Source organism: Polypterus senegalus, chromosome 10, assembly GCF_016835505.1.
Source record: "Polypterus senegalus isolate Bchr_013 chromosome 10, ASM1683550v1, whole genome shotgun sequence".
Taxonomy (NCBI): domain Eukaryota; kingdom Metazoa; phylum Chordata; class Cladistia; order Polypteriformes; family Polypteridae; genus Polypterus; species Polypterus senegalus.
Genome location: NC_053163.1, coordinates 42,657,592 through 42,673,427, shown reverse-complemented (window position 1 = coordinate 42,673,427; position 15,836 = coordinate 42,657,592). Strand labels below are relative to the sequence as shown.

Genomic DNA, 15,836 nt, shown 5'->3' with positions numbered 1-15,836 from the left:
TTGGATTGTGGGAGGAAACCCACGCAGACACGGGGAGAACATGCAAACTCCACGCAGGGAGGACCCGGGAAGCGAACCCTGGTCTCCTAACTGCGAGGCAGAAGTGCTACCACTGCGCCACCATGCCACCCCAGGAGTAAACCACAAGACAATAATTATGTACATTAAAGAACCATCAACAACAAATCAAATTAATAATATATTTATCAATTATTATAAAAGTAAAGTTGATTAAACTTGACTCTGCAGCTGCATGAATAAAAATAATTTAAGTATGTGTTCAGTTAAAATACCACTTCCGGTTGATCGATTTGACCCAAAAGTTAATAGAGATCTACAATTTTGGTGTAACGACCACATGCCAAATTTCATCCATCTATCTAGTTGCGTATTTGAGTTACCGTGTTCACACACAGACATAATTCCAAAAAATGGTATTTTCGGACTTAGGGAGGTCTAAAACGTCAAGATTCATCAAAATGTTGAGGTCAAATTTGTTTCATGATTATGCTTTCTCTACACTTCGTAAGTGTAGTGGCAGGTGAATTACTGTCAACAAAAAGCAGGTACCTGAAAAATAAACTGAAACGTTACTCACTAGTGATTTTTCTGTCTATACGGTAAAGCTTTCATTGACCACCACATTCCAGTTTCAGGCGTTTGAATTACATCTTGATATACAACAAGCGCAAAGAAATGCGGTACATAAATCACTTTCTAATCCACATGCTTTACGTGCATATTCTGCTTGCTCTGTCACCGCAAATGCTGTGTGAACAGCCACCCTCCTTCACCAGCTGCCATTCACTGGATGAATATATGCGGGCGGCTCGTGGTGGATGACTTTCAGTTTTAGAGTTAAAAGTAATAAGGGTTAAAAACTAACAGCAAAAATATTCATTCAAAAAACAGAAACTAAAATTATTTTAGTAAATTATTATTTTACTTCAGTTAGTCTTTCCAGCTACTTTAATAGTTTCATTTAGTTTTAGTTTTTCATTTCGGTTTTGTTAATTATTTTATTTCAGTTTACAAAAATGTTTTTTAGTAATAGTTTCAGTTTTGATTTTATTTTATTTTTCATTAACTAAAATAACAGCCACACAATAATAGCCTGAATAAAGATGCTGTTAACATGCAGTGAGCAAAGAAAACATTACTTATTTTTTTATTAGATCTACTCTATATATATATATATACATACAAAATCCTAAGCCTAAAAGTGCAACAATTTTGTGCAACAATTTTATGTCACTTTTTTTGGCATGCTTTAAATTGGGCTTATTTTAAAACCTACATATATATATATATATGTGTTTGGTATCATTCTTTTCAGAATTTATCAAACTTTAATGTGATGTTGTTAGACTTTCAGATTCTTATTCCATTTTAAATTATAAACTAAAAAATATCAAGAACTCACATCCCGTGAGACATGACTTTGTGCCAAGAGATTTAACCAGGCCCAGGGCTAGAAATAAAAGACAAAGAGTAGATGAGAAAGACAGCTGCTGTACAGGCTTTTAATTGTTCATAGTGCCACACAAGATGCAGATCATGCAGCACGGCAGCAGCAGCAACCCAGCAGCTGATTGAGCAAAGAGCAGGTAAAAAAAACTGTATTTGTTTCCCATTGAATCACCATTTAAGAGGGGGTTCCGGAGGAGAAACCACGTCTCTTTGAGGTGCATTCAACCCCCCTTCACAACACGAGCGGCAGAAATGCAAAGTGGCTGGTGCATAGCGCAGGCAAGGGGGGTTGGCGAGCGAAGCAAACTGGGGGTAAGCCCCTTAGTTGATGCAATATAAATGTCCATTTGAATATTATTAACTGAATGGAAATGTGTGGCATATTTGATATAAGTTTATTCAATGACATATATTTTTAAGTCTATTATGATTAATATAATAATACAATATCTTTTTCACAAACCTATGTATCTAAAGAATTTCAATTGTACAAATCAGAAGGAAAAAAATTTAACATACAGCTGAAAGATTTAAATCTTAACAAAATGGACTCAACATTTTTTTTAAATGCAGAAATGGTAATAACATTAACATATATGAACCTTTTAGAGTCAATAAAAACAAATCATATTAAGTATAACCTGTCTTTTTAAGGTAGTATGTATTATATAACTATTTTTCTTAAACTTTAGTGTCTAAATCATTTCAAAGCTTACAGTATTTTAAGATTACTTGATTTAGTTTGGAGGAATTTTCTCATACAGTTGAAATGTGTAAATCTTACAAATTGGACCCAAATATTTCTTAAGTATACTTTTATTTTTAAAATGTGTATCTACTTAATACGACTCCTACAGTACTTTGTTATATTTTCAATGTGAGTCATTACAAAGTACAATTGATTTGCTCTGTTCTTATATCCAAATTTGACAGTGGCCAAATAAAAAAAAAAAAAATTGTTCAAACATTTTGAGAGTCTGGAGGTGAGAAGTAATCTAGCAAATTGTATGCAGTTTCTCATTTTGTCTGACTCAGTAAGTAGATAAACCTTAGCATACTACAAAGGGGTTAGCAAAAAAAATCCTTTTTGTCAATAAGAATCATAAGTTGAAATCAATAAGGCTAATATGTGCTTTATTTAGATTTCCTTACAAATGTTTTTGTTTTGTATTTCAAAGACTTGTACAGGATAAATTTGTTTGAAATTGAATTGCCATATATCATACAGTACACTTATTCCATGCCCAATCTGATGTCTCAGACCAGCTTTGTCCCTCGAAAGTAACCAGATCCTGTTGGTCACTATCCAGCCAATATGCTGACACCTTGCTTGCAAATTGGAAACAGTCAAGTTACTTAATCCATAGTGTCCACAACTACGGTGGCCCTAAAGTGCAATGCGCATAAACAAATTCAATCATGCAAAAACAAATTAGAAAACACAAAACAAATTGGAAACACAAACACAAGTCAGATTATGCAAAAACAAATTGAATATGCAAAGGCAAATCAGAAAATGCAAAAACAAAAACAACTGCACAAAAATTAGGAAGCATGAAAACAAAAACAGCGGCATATAACCAAATCAAAGCGGAAAAAACAGTGAAAGCTACTTCACAAGAATGCTCAAAGTAAAAGAAATATCTATTTTTATGTACTTTGGCAGAAAATATAATGTCTAGAAAGGATAACAATAAATCTTAACTTGAAGCAGTCTCCGCCAGAGTAGTGTTAAGAGTATTACAATCATATTTCAGTATTTTTAATTGGTAATGAAGCTATAACTTATTGCTAATAACACTCCTCATTGAAAAAAAAATACATTGGCATAATTGGCAAGTCTTTGTTAACCTTGTCAAAGCCCTTGAAATTTTATAAAAAAAATTGAGCGCACAGCTTCTTACAAACTCCATCTGTGCTCGGAACTTGATTCCAAGCAGCGTTTATGTTCATTATGGCCTTGTAAAGGTTGTTTGCCTTCCGGAATTCACAGAGTGTGACGCCGTCATCCAGCTGTGTTGCAGTTACACCCTGGTGTAGTGTACATCTCATCTCATGTAGTAGCTCTTGAACAACGTTCCCCTTGTTCATTGGTTGCAGAAGAGAGGTGGTGTTGGGAGGGATGTAAATGACGAGATGAAAGTTGACAATGTTTGTTTGGTGGCCAGGAGCGTTGTCTAAAATAAGAAGGATCCTTCCTTACAATACTACTTCACTACTGGGGCAAAGTGGTTGAAGAACCAATTCTCAAAAATTTCACACGTCACCCAAGCCTTATGAGTTGACAGTCATATAACTGGAAGAAATGCCTTGGTAATGCTCTTTAGCACTCAAATATTCTGGGAGTAATACACTAGCAGTTGCTTTAGCTTAAAGTCACCCCCACGTTTTCCTCCTAACATAAGGGTGAAACGGTCTTTTGAAAATTTGAAGCCTGGCATAGCCTTCTCCTCCTCGGATATAAATGAACGGTCTGACATCTTTTTCCACATAGTCTACGTTGACTATCTGTTCTGGAACAAATCTGTTTTCTGTAATAAGCTTCACCAGTGTAGCAGGGAATTTGGATGCTGCTGTTTCGTCAGCTGATGCACTTTCGACTTGGATCCTGATGTTGTGAAGACCCTGTCACTGCTTAAACCTCATAAAACATCCAACACTTACTTTGAACTCTGTGTCATTCTCACCAGGAAACCTTTCCTTGAGGTCTGCAAAGAAAGACAACACTTTCTCCTGACTCAAAATCTGACTGATAGGAATACACTGACAGGTCTGCCATTCAATCCAAAGAGAGAGTGAAGTTTTCCCATTTCTTCATAAATCTTGCCACTCGTGCTGTTGATCATGTTGTTCTTCATCCCTGCATCTTCATCCTTAATGTGGGATAAAATCCATTCCTTGTCATGCACAATTGTTGTCCAACTCAATCCAAAAGCACGAGCAATGGCAGCAAACGTTTCACCCATTTTGTGACATTTTATCATACTAACCTTATCATCTAACGATATAGCATGATTCTTAAGCCTAGAACTAGGAATGTTCTTCGTAACCAAGGGGGCAGTTATTAAAGTCACAAATGCAACACAAACGAGACACTGCGAATGTAGCACAAACGAGACACTGTGAATAGCACAAACACAAGTTTGAAATTAATTGGTGCATGCAAACAACAACACTGTCTCGCAGTGGAACTCAGAGTTATCGGCACCAAACACCAGGTAAATAACACAATATTTTTTTAATTTATAATCTTTTATTTGATTTTATACATTATAATATATTATGTTACATATTTTAACATTGGCAGACCGACGTAAGGTTGTATTAACTGACATAAGACAATTTGTACTTTTTCCATATATTTTTAACAAAAAGCCAAATTTGAAATATGATGAGATATTTATGTACTTCCTAAAAATGCAGAGTCAGGGACTCTTTTGCTCTGTGTGTTTGAAACTGTGACTGAGAGATGTGAGCTAGGAAGCGCAATTGATGAAGCAGAGCCTTTTCAGTTCTAGCAAAAAGATATTACGATGTGACATAATTGAAGTTTTTAGAATTATCAAAGGAATTAGTACAGTAGATCCCAGCATTTACTTTAAAATATGTTCTGCAATAAGAACATGGAGACAAGGTTGGAAACTTGTTAAAAGCAAACTGTGTACAAATGTTAGGAAGTTTTTGTTCATGCAAAGAACCACAGACACATGGAATAAAATTACCATTTAGCATGTTGGAGTGCAGGACTATAGGACTTTCAAATCTCAATTTAATGTTATTTTGGAACATCTAAGTGAATAGGATAGATGAGATTGTTGGGCTAAATGGCCTGTTCTTGTCATAATTTTGTAATGTTGTAACATTTTTTTAAATTTCATAATTTATACTGTTCATTTATAGTTCTTTTTTCTTCAGGTACAGTCTTTAGGAGAAAGCAATCATACCTTATTTAATTTTATAAAGGAAAAAGGAGGCAAAGGAATCCCACATTTAGTGTGATTATCCAAAAACTTAGACAAAGAACGACATGAGAACTTTCATACAAGATTATGAAGCGTTGAGTGAGCGCAAAGCAATTGAAGGCCTATACATACTTATCTAAATGTATAAATGCAATCTACGATCGTTTGAAATAAATAATAATATACACACATACATGTGTGTATAATTTTGTATAAGGGTCTACACATCTTCATTGCACTGGTGCCCGGATTTTGTCTCGGCGGCCCTGACCTCTGGTGACCAACAACGTAACAACCTCTGCTGAGGCCGTTTGCTCCACCTACCGCTGATGCGAGATTCATTCGGTCATCAAGTTCCTCACTTTGCGTCACAAATCCGCGGCCGAGATCCATCGTCAGCTTGTGGAAACCAAACTGAAAGAATTCTTGGGTGGGAAACGTTTTTCCAACGATGAGGAGGTGAAGGAGACAGTGGAGAAGTGGCTTTCGGAGGTGGAGCGGAGCGTATTCGACGAGGGTATAAGAAAGCTGGTGCCCAGGCTGAAGAAGTGCATCGAAGTTGACGGCGATTATGTTGAGAAATAAACACATATTTTGGAACATACCCTGTAAATTTTTAACAGCTGTTGTAACCTTTTTTTCTGGATATCCCTCGCAAGTTTTTGTATTTTTGCCATTTCTTTAAATCCTTAATTTTGTCATTTCACTTTTTTTCACTTTTATGTGGGGTTTGCTCTCCTAATTGTAGCCAAATATAGACCAAAGGACAAACATAAAAGACATTATCTCTTTCAGTGTTACATTCAGTTTTGTGCATGTTGGTAAATAATGGCATAAAAAAACAGAACATTCAATTAAATGATATTAAAATAAATAATTCTTACCCATTCCACACACAGATTATTTCTTCATTAAGTAAATTGTTGAAAACCTAGAAACTGGGAAATAACCAATTGAATTAGGATGTAACAGGTTGGATAATGGATGGATAATTAAGGTGGGAGTCAAATTAAAATAAGAAATTGGTTGAGACAAAAGCCTGCAGTGTCAGTAAGCTCTCAGAACTGAAACTGAAATGTATTGTGTTATAGAACCTAACAATCGTGTTCTGGACTCTGAGTTTCACAAATGAAACTAATTAACAATTTTAAATTGTCTAAATCCTTCATTCTAAAGTAATAGAAGCACATTTAGAGTTTTTCAGTGACAGATAAAACAAAAACTAATTTTCAATATGGCTTGGCTCCATTACAATCTTCCCAGACAGTAAAATTCAAAAGCATTTTCTTCAGGGACTGTGTACAAGTACAAAGACGGAAGCCCTGAGGGAAAGCTAAGAGAAACATTTTTAAATACATTTATTCCTGCATCTCTCTGATTACAATTCGTAAAAAAGTGCTTTTTTGTTAAACTAAATCTTGTCTACACCATCACAACCAGGTTAAGACTTTGGGGAACCTAGGTGTATTAAGTGAACCACTGAAAAATCAGTATGTAATGTCAAAACTTAGGAGTAGCTGAGACTTGAGTGGCCAATGTACACAAACAGCAAGTAGTGTAAGAGCAGGCAAGAGGTTTATGGATTGCACCAAAAAACAGAGAAACAGCATCTGTGATTAAAAGTGATTTTCTATATGTTGTAATAAAGAGACCACAAAAGATCATGGAGACTTGGGGTACTTAGGGTTAGGGTTAGTCAGTTGAAGCTTTGTCAAAATAAAAAGAAACATGAGTACATCTTCCCAGATGTGAGTCCAAAGGCAGACTGGAGCCAAGATGGTGGTGGAGCTGGTTTTCAGGAAGAAGAGGTGGACAAGGCAGGGTGAGGTAGCTGGAGGCTGGAAGTGACATCATTGATGTTATGTCCATCAATCATTGATGTTATGTCCATCAACCATCCATTCTACAGAGGCAGAAAGAGAAAAAGCATTAGGCAAAACCACCCATCTCTGACTCTGAATGTAATAATCAACCAATGAGACCTGAACTTGTCTCCATTATATGTGTGACACGTCCCCCATCAGCCCAGACCCATCAGGTCAGGCAGGTGAAACCAAGATGTCAGGTATCCGAGAAACAGCATTTGTTTTGGCATGAGAAACTCAGATGATGGAGTTGTTCATGGTCAATGATAAGAGTGTCCACTTTAGCTCATTTTGCCTCTGGTAGTCGATATGGGCATTCTGAAATGTCCACTCCCGGGTTAGTTATCATGTCATTTGCAATCAGAGAGGTTCTTCTGGGTCATTCATTCACCACTTCCGATCCAAACATGATGGCTTAGCTGAAATTAGCTCCCAAATAAAGTTTGGTAGTGAGAGTTAAGAGAAAATATGGTTCACTGGAGTAGCGATTGAAATTCTGTTCCTTACATGGTTTCAACAAATTTACATGATAGACACATTCTGCCAGCCAACGATTTGGTTTTCCTTTCCTTAATTTCATAATGCCCTTGCCAATGAGTCAACAATTTAGAGTAAGAAGTGGGAACGAGGACCATGACACGATCCCCAGGATTGAACTCACAGAGGATCATGCCACAAATATACAGATGGGACTGTGCATCTGTACAATTACTGTCTGCACTGGGTGATCTGCAACACTTTCCCTAATGGTTTCCAGTTGAAGTCACATGTCCTCACTAAGATGGGGTTCATCCTCCAATTGAAGATTAACTTGCATTTAAATTCTGTTTGAAATAAACAGCAACCCCACCTCCTTTTCTGTACTGTCTCTCCTTCCTCAAAAATGTGTATCCCTCTGTTATACTTGTCCCCATCCTTGCTATTTACCTAGGTTTCTGTTATTGCTATAATACAGGGTGAGGCAGAAAGGACGCACATTTTTTACTAAATCACAAAATTGTTAATTTTTTCTTACAAAGAAATGTATTGAAAGATTTGAGTTCATATTGAAATAGCATTTGACAAAATGAAGTTTGGAAAACAACATCTCCCATGTGGCGTCCGTTTTCACTGATGCATTTCTGAAGGCGTTCATGGAAGTTGGCCTCCACTCTTTTCAACATCACTCTGTCCATAGCACACCAAACCGTCACTTTCGGGCTGTGCAGCGGCCTTTCGTGTAATTTTTTCGGATTTTCAGAAGCCCGATAATGGCAATTCTGTTGATTCACCAAGCCATTGAGATGAAAATGAGCTTCATCACTCATGAACAAAATGAGGTTGTCATTTTGCTCAAAAATTGCTTCCATTTCATGTGCTAAGTTTAGTCGCTGTGCATAATCCCTGGCCTTCAACTGTTTCACAATGGGCCAATTTGTAGGGATGGAAATGCAGGTCTAAATGCAAAATACGCCTTACCTTGTCAAACAAGTACAATGTTCTGGAATGGCTATCTCAGTCCCCAGACCTGAATATAATTGAAAATCTGTGGTGTGAGTTAAAGAGAGCTGTCCATATCTCAGAAGCCATCAAACCTAAATGAACTAGAGATGTTTTGTAAAGAGGAAAGGTCCAAAATACCTTCAACCACAATCCAGACTCTCATTGGAACCTACAGGAAGCGTTTAGAGGCTGTAATTTCTGCAAAAGGCGGATCTACCAAATATTGATTTCATTTCTTTTTTTTTGGTGCCCAAATTTATGCACCTGCCTGATTTTTTTTGAACAATTATTGCACACTTTCTGTAAATCCAATAAACTTCATTTCACTTCTCAAATATCACTGTGTGTGCCTCCTATATGATATATTTAACTGACATTTTTTATCGTAATAACCAACGATTTATACAGGAAAATGACTACTAACAAGGTTGCCCAAACTTTTGCATCCCACTGTAACTGAATGTAGTAAAACCACTGCAGGTAATAAACTTAGATCAAGATGAATGAGTAACACCATACAGAGCGAAAACTGTCATTCCTCTATGAAATGCAATTTTTGTGAAATTGATCCACTATTAATCCTTTAGAAAAAAAAAACTGCATAATTCATTCAAACTGATTTTTTTTATTTCCGTAAGAAACATATGTCTTTTGGCTCATTTTATTTTGCAAGCGGTCTTGGTTGGATGTAATCAATTCCAATGCACTTTTTTATTTCATTTTTTAAAACACTTGCATAGATCCTGCCTCCTCATCCTGCCCCATCTCGCCCCTGCGGCTGCAGAAGTTGGAGCAGGTGGTGACACAATGGAGGAAGCAAAAAAGAAAATAAAAAGTCTTTTAGCAGCTATTTCAAAAAACACAGGAATTCAGAGAAGGTGAATCTCTGCACACTGATGATTCATGAGATGGACAGCAATGTAAATCCACTTGAGTGGTGGAAAACACAAGAAGTGTAAAAACTTGCAAAAAAGTACCTGTGCATCCCTGTCTCAAGCAGCCCTTCTGAGAATGCTTTCAGCAATGGAGAGAATATTGTAACATGTAACCATGCTGCTTTGAAGCCAGATGATGTGGACAGATTGGTGTTTCTGTCACACAACTTGAAGTTTCCTAACTAGAATTTTATACATCTTTGTGCAATTTTTTGTTCAGAACAGTTAGTAGTAGTAGTAGTAGTAGTAATTTGTTTAAGAATATTGTGGACTTGGGTTTTTCATAACTTTGTGCTATACTGTATATGATAGAACTTGTTTACAAATCCCATATTTTTTTATCCTGTTCTATATTTGACAGAACTTTAGATTTTTACAATTTAGTATAGTATGTTAGAGTTTTGTTCTTGCTTGAGTGCTGCACAATTCACCTTACAGCAAAGCAGTTTATGTTTATCCAAACTGTAATGTTCAGACCCAGTAGTTCAATTATAATTAGTATTTTATTTACTTTGGATTCATATCTTGTTTTCATTAAGTGTAAGTGTGTTTAAAATGTTCTCATTATAATAGTTTTGTTGGTCTTTTGAATCCTGTAGGTCACTTTGTAATGGTTTACTCATACTTGCACCGTTTGATCTCAGTAATACTTTGGCTGGTGATTTTAATGTTTTTGTGATTTTTCTAATTATCATTATTGTCAAAATCTCAGAAAATACCAGAATATAATTTTTTGTCACTATCGCTGTCACTGAAATGCACACAGCATGCAAACAGTGATAATGACATCATCCTACATTAGCTTCCTTGTCAGATCAAAAGAATGGATAAACTTTCTGCAGAAAGTATTCATTTTAGTATTAGTATTAGTTTATCTCAGCGGCCACTGCCCTATGATCATGATTCTTTATTTGACATATTTTCTTGCTTGCTTTCCTCTCAATTTTCATCTCCTGATGGGATATTATGTGAACCTCCACCTTTGTTTTATTCATCTCCTGACTTCTTCACCGCCGTAGAAGAAGAGTCGGTTTTGCTGTTAAACAACGCCGACTCAAGTCCCAGAGCTTGGATGCCTGCAAGTTGTCTATGACCCATCTTCTCCTGCACAGGACTCCATCCCTGGTCCATAGGTGCTGGATACCGGATTTAATTTCTCCTTCTCAAGGCTGCATCACTCTTCCTCAGTGTGCTCTCGGGGACTGAACGCTGCTAATCTTCACACACTCACCCGTGCTCGTCCTGCAGCAAGCTCTTCTACTTCTATCAAGACTGCTTTGTTGAACGTGATATCAGTGTCTAATAAAACTTATTCTGCAAGACTTTATTATCTCAAATAAACTGGATTTCTTTTTCATCACTGAGACCTGGATTGTAAATGGTGACTCTTCATGTTTTACTGACTTGGAACCATCAGGTTTTTCATTTTTAAACTCTCCTTGGCTGACTAATCGTGGTGGGGGCATTGCCACTGTTTTTAAAAGTATGTTCTTGTGTCGGAGCCTTTACAAGGGGTCGGTTTAGTAGCTTCGAACTGCAAATTTTCGAAGTGTGCAGCTCCCCTTCTTTGTTGTTTGCTGTGGTTTATAGATCTCCTGTAATTAATGATATCTTCATTTCTGAATTCTCTGATCTCCTGGTTGATATCACCCTCTCCTATGACAAAGTATTCATTGTTGGTGATTTTAACATACGCGTTTGTTGTCAATCGAAACCTTTGGTTAATGACTTATTATCACTATTGGACTCATTTGATTTTAACCAGCATATTAATACGCCAACTCACTCTCTTGGTCACACCCTTGATCTCGTTCTTACACGTGATATTTCAGTTAATGATATTGATTTATGTGATGTTTCTTTTACTGATCACTTTTCTATAATGATGGATTTGAATATTATTGTTGATGCTCCTACTACTAGTTGTGCTCCACTCTGTTCTCGCTTTTTAAATTCTTCTATTATATTCGATTTTAAAACCATATTCTCTAGCCTTGATGTACATGTTCAATATGATGGTATCGATGATTTTGTTTTAGAATTGAATTCTCCTTGTTAAACAGTTTTAGACTCAATTGCTCAACTGCACAACTGTCTTTCTAAACTAAGATCCTGGATGGCTAATAATGTTCTTGATCTGAATCAAAATAAAACAGAGGTGTTTATAGTGGGTCCTTCAGCTAAATCCCAAATTGGTCTTGGACTTCTCGGCTCTTTCTCTGTCTTTTGCAAACCTCAAGTCCGCAATCTTGGTGTTATTTTTGACAGTAACCTCTCTTTTGAGAAACAGATTAATTCTGTCGTTAAGAGTTGCTTTTTTCAGCTTCGTCTTTTAGGTAAAATCAAGCCTTTTTTACCTTTTAGGGATCTTGAGAAAGCTACTCATGCTTTTATCTTTTCTCGCCTTGATTACTGCAAGTCGTTGTATTCTGGGATTAGCAAATCCCTGATACATAGGTTACAGTTGGTCCAGAATGCTGCCACTCGCTTTCTGGTTGGGGCAAGAAGGTATGACTCTGTTTCTCCTATTTTAGCTTCTTTACATGGCTGCCTGTCCTTTTTCGAATTGATTTTAAAATCTTATTGCTAGTTTTAAAATCTTTACATGGGCTTGCTCCTGCCTATTTATCTGAATTGTGTGTTTTACACCAGCAATCTAGAGTGCTTAGATCTTCTGGTCAGTTGTCTTTTTTTGTCCCTCGTACCAAGTGTAAAACCAAGGGGGAACAGAGAGTTTGCAGCTGCTGCTCCTTGTCTGTGGAACTCTTTACCTCATTACATAAAGGAGTCGTCTACAATTAATCTGTTCAAAAAAAGATTAAAAACTCATTTCTATTCACTTGCTTTCCATGACCTACAGTAATACTGATGGTTTCCTCATTGTGATTATGTAATCTTACCTCTATTTATTATTTACAGTGTTTTATTTATGTTCATTTATTTTATTTCTATTTATGTTATTTATGTTAATTGTATGTTTTTTCTTCTTTTATTGTAAAGCACTTTGGCCACAGCATTCCTATGTTGTTTTAAATGTGCTATATAAATAGATTGACATTGACATTGGATAACAAACCCCTGCCTGCATTTACATGAGTCTCAGCACACACGCATCTTAGGGGTTGAAAGAGTCTCAAGTATCTTATTCTCTCTCTTTCTCTCTCTCTCTTAATCTCTCTCCCTCTATCTCTTTCTGTACAGTATATATTGCAGTGAAGTAATCAGACGAGATGCACAGATTAAGGGTTAGGGGAATTCCCTGTATAATGTAGGTTGATCCGAGCAGTCTATCATGACTGATACCACAGTCAAAGTTGCAAAAATCAGACATTTGATAAGCAAACAAGGTTCGAGGGGTCTTTTATGGAAGTATGGCAGGAAGTGAAGTAGACAGAGGAAATGGGAATGACACTGAAGATCAGTGACGGAGATGAAGATATAATCAGTAGCTGGAAATAAAAGTCATTGGAAATGGACCGGAAGTGAAGTCATCAGGTTGGGATGGAAGCCACACCAGTTGAAAGGGATCCGGAACTGGAGTCGTCTGCGAGAGCTGGAACGGACATTCCTGTTTTTCTGCTAAAAAAGGGAGAAAGACATTGGTACCTTGTTTCAAATCCCCATCTTTTGTTCTTTTGTGCTCTGTCGGGCCCATTGGCTGCCCCCTATTCATGCGTGTGTGACAATATGTGTATATATATATATATATATATATATATATATATATATACAATATATAGTGTAGTCATGCATGTGTGCATTGGGTGAAACTGAAAGGCTCGGATGAAGTTTTACAGTGCAAACTCCTTATCTCTTCCTCCCACTACACACAAGAAGATTGATGGCTTTAAAACCCTTGACATCACTCCCGATGTCTACCCACCTGGACCTGCTTTTTTTTGCTGGAAGTCCTGATCAACTGAATTTCTGGCATCTTGAGAAAGTCAATCTTGAGAATTACTTCTGCAGCAAAATTTTCTTTTTTTTCAATGCATTTGTAACTCGTGTTTTATTTCAGTTATATGGGTTTGCCTATGGGTGCCTCAACATGTTATATAAACTTAAGAAAATAACAAAACAAAAATAAAAATATATTTGAAAAAAATAATTAAAAATGAAAGGATATCAGTGTAGTTTTTTACCTGTTGTTTGACATGCTACCAATAGCATTTACCTTCTCCTAAGCAAACAGCCAACTCAGTAATTGAATGGGGTTTGTCACACTTCACTGACAAATTCTTTCAATCACAGTTGATTTGTTAGCAACAACATTCTGTTTAGTTATGTACACTCAGTGAATCTCTTTATCAGTGCCTCAAAGAACAATTTTATTTTCATTCAAGACAACTCTAAAGATCAATATGTTCATGCATGTCACAGCTTGCAGATAAGTATTAGTATTAAATCCATCAGCACTGGTTATGATTTGTATAAGCTGCTTATGAGCTGGAAGAAGAGTGAACAAAAGGTGGCTGTGATGTGACAGGTTGGAAAGGATCTGAATGACTTTACTTTTCAGTCTGGAACTCTGTCTGTAGCTGCTTTTCCTGCTTAGCAAAGTTATTTATATATCAAACGAGAAACGACAAAACATATTCAGTAATTGATGTGTAGAAAATTTTAATTGCTTCTTGCTGCATAATGAACTTCATTAAGTGTCTCTGAAAAAGCATGTTCTGCTGGTCTTGCTTAATCATAACACACCTTTTGAGAACTGAAAATTCTGGTTCCCAAGACCTTCAATTTCTGGACTATCTCTATAACCTGGCTATTGTCAAATGAAAATGAAATCACCTTTGCTTTACATAACTGTCAGTTCTTTTGTTTTCTTGACATTTCATTCCAGATTACTTATGCTACATCATCTGATCAAAGCATTTTGCATTACATTTCTGTATTTGTCAGCTTTGTCATTAAAATGACATAATGTTAAAAGTCAGAGGCTACATTTTTTCAATTTATATAAATGATTCCAAAGAACAAAAAATATATAAACCTGTTAGAGTATGTCTAGAGAAAACCCACTAGACAGATTCCAGCACTAATGGAAATATACTATGAGGGAAGATTGAAGAGTTGAGTCTTTTCAGTTAGTGCAATTGGAGATTTTGAGATGACATCATAGAATTGTGTAAAATTCTGAAAGGAATTAATAGCTTAGATGCATGTTGTTCATCTGAAATTAGTTCTTCAATTATAACATAGTTGCATATATGCAACCCGTTGTTTAAGGGTGGGGCGGCATGGTGGCGCAATGGTAATGCTACTGCCTCGTAGCAAGGAGACCTGGGTTCGCTTCCCAGGTCCTCCCTGCGTGGAGTTTGCATGTTGTCCCCGTCTCTGCATGGGTTTCCTCCGGGTGCTCAGGTTTCCTTCCACAGTCCAAAGACATGCAGGTTCGTTGCACTGTTGATCCTAAATTTTCCCGGGTGTGTGTGCCCTGTGGTGGGCTGGCGCCCTGCCTGGTGTTTGTTTCCAGCCTTGTGCCCTGTGTTGGGCTCCAGCAGACCCCCGTGACCCTGTAGTTAGGATATAGCGGGTTAGATAATGGATGGGTGGATGTTTAAGAGTACATTTTAAACAAACATCAAAAATATTTCTGTTTGATTTCTTGTGTACCATTTCCTTAGATTTTTAATCTAAATTTTTTGCCTTCATACTTACCTGTACATATTTCGATGTCTTATCTTTAATTCATATTCCTGTCTTTCAAAGACATTTCTCCCATAAACCAAACGTTAATTTATCACTGCACTAGGATTTAGTTCTCTACCACATGTAATGTATAATCTGGTTGTGGTAGTCTGTATCCTAGATGTTCAATATACGTTACTGCTAAAAAAAACACCCATTGCAGAAGAGAACAAATAGACTTTCTGTATGAAAACTGTGAACATTAATCATTTTATACCTTTAAAAATGTCTTTCTCTTTAGATCATTTTAGTTAAATCTTAAGGGTTTGCAGTAAGTTGAACCTCCATTCTGAGTAAAACAACAGAACAAGGAAGCATAAGGAACATCTACAATAGGCATAATGTATTCAGTGCATGCAAATTATGAATTTCTTTCATAAAATATTTACTTGCGACCAAAAAATGGAACAATGTTTAAATAAATTATT

General features: G+C 36.5%; 1 protein-coding gene across 1 annotated transcript in view; it reads left to right on the top strand.

The window, feature by feature from the left end:
* The window catches only part of col4a5 (collagen, type IV, alpha 5 (Alport syndrome)), a 481,130-nt gene that overhangs the window by 446,303 nt on the left and 18,991 nt on the right, over nucleotides 1-15,836 (top strand). The gene's annotated exons all lie outside the window — the stretch shown is intronic.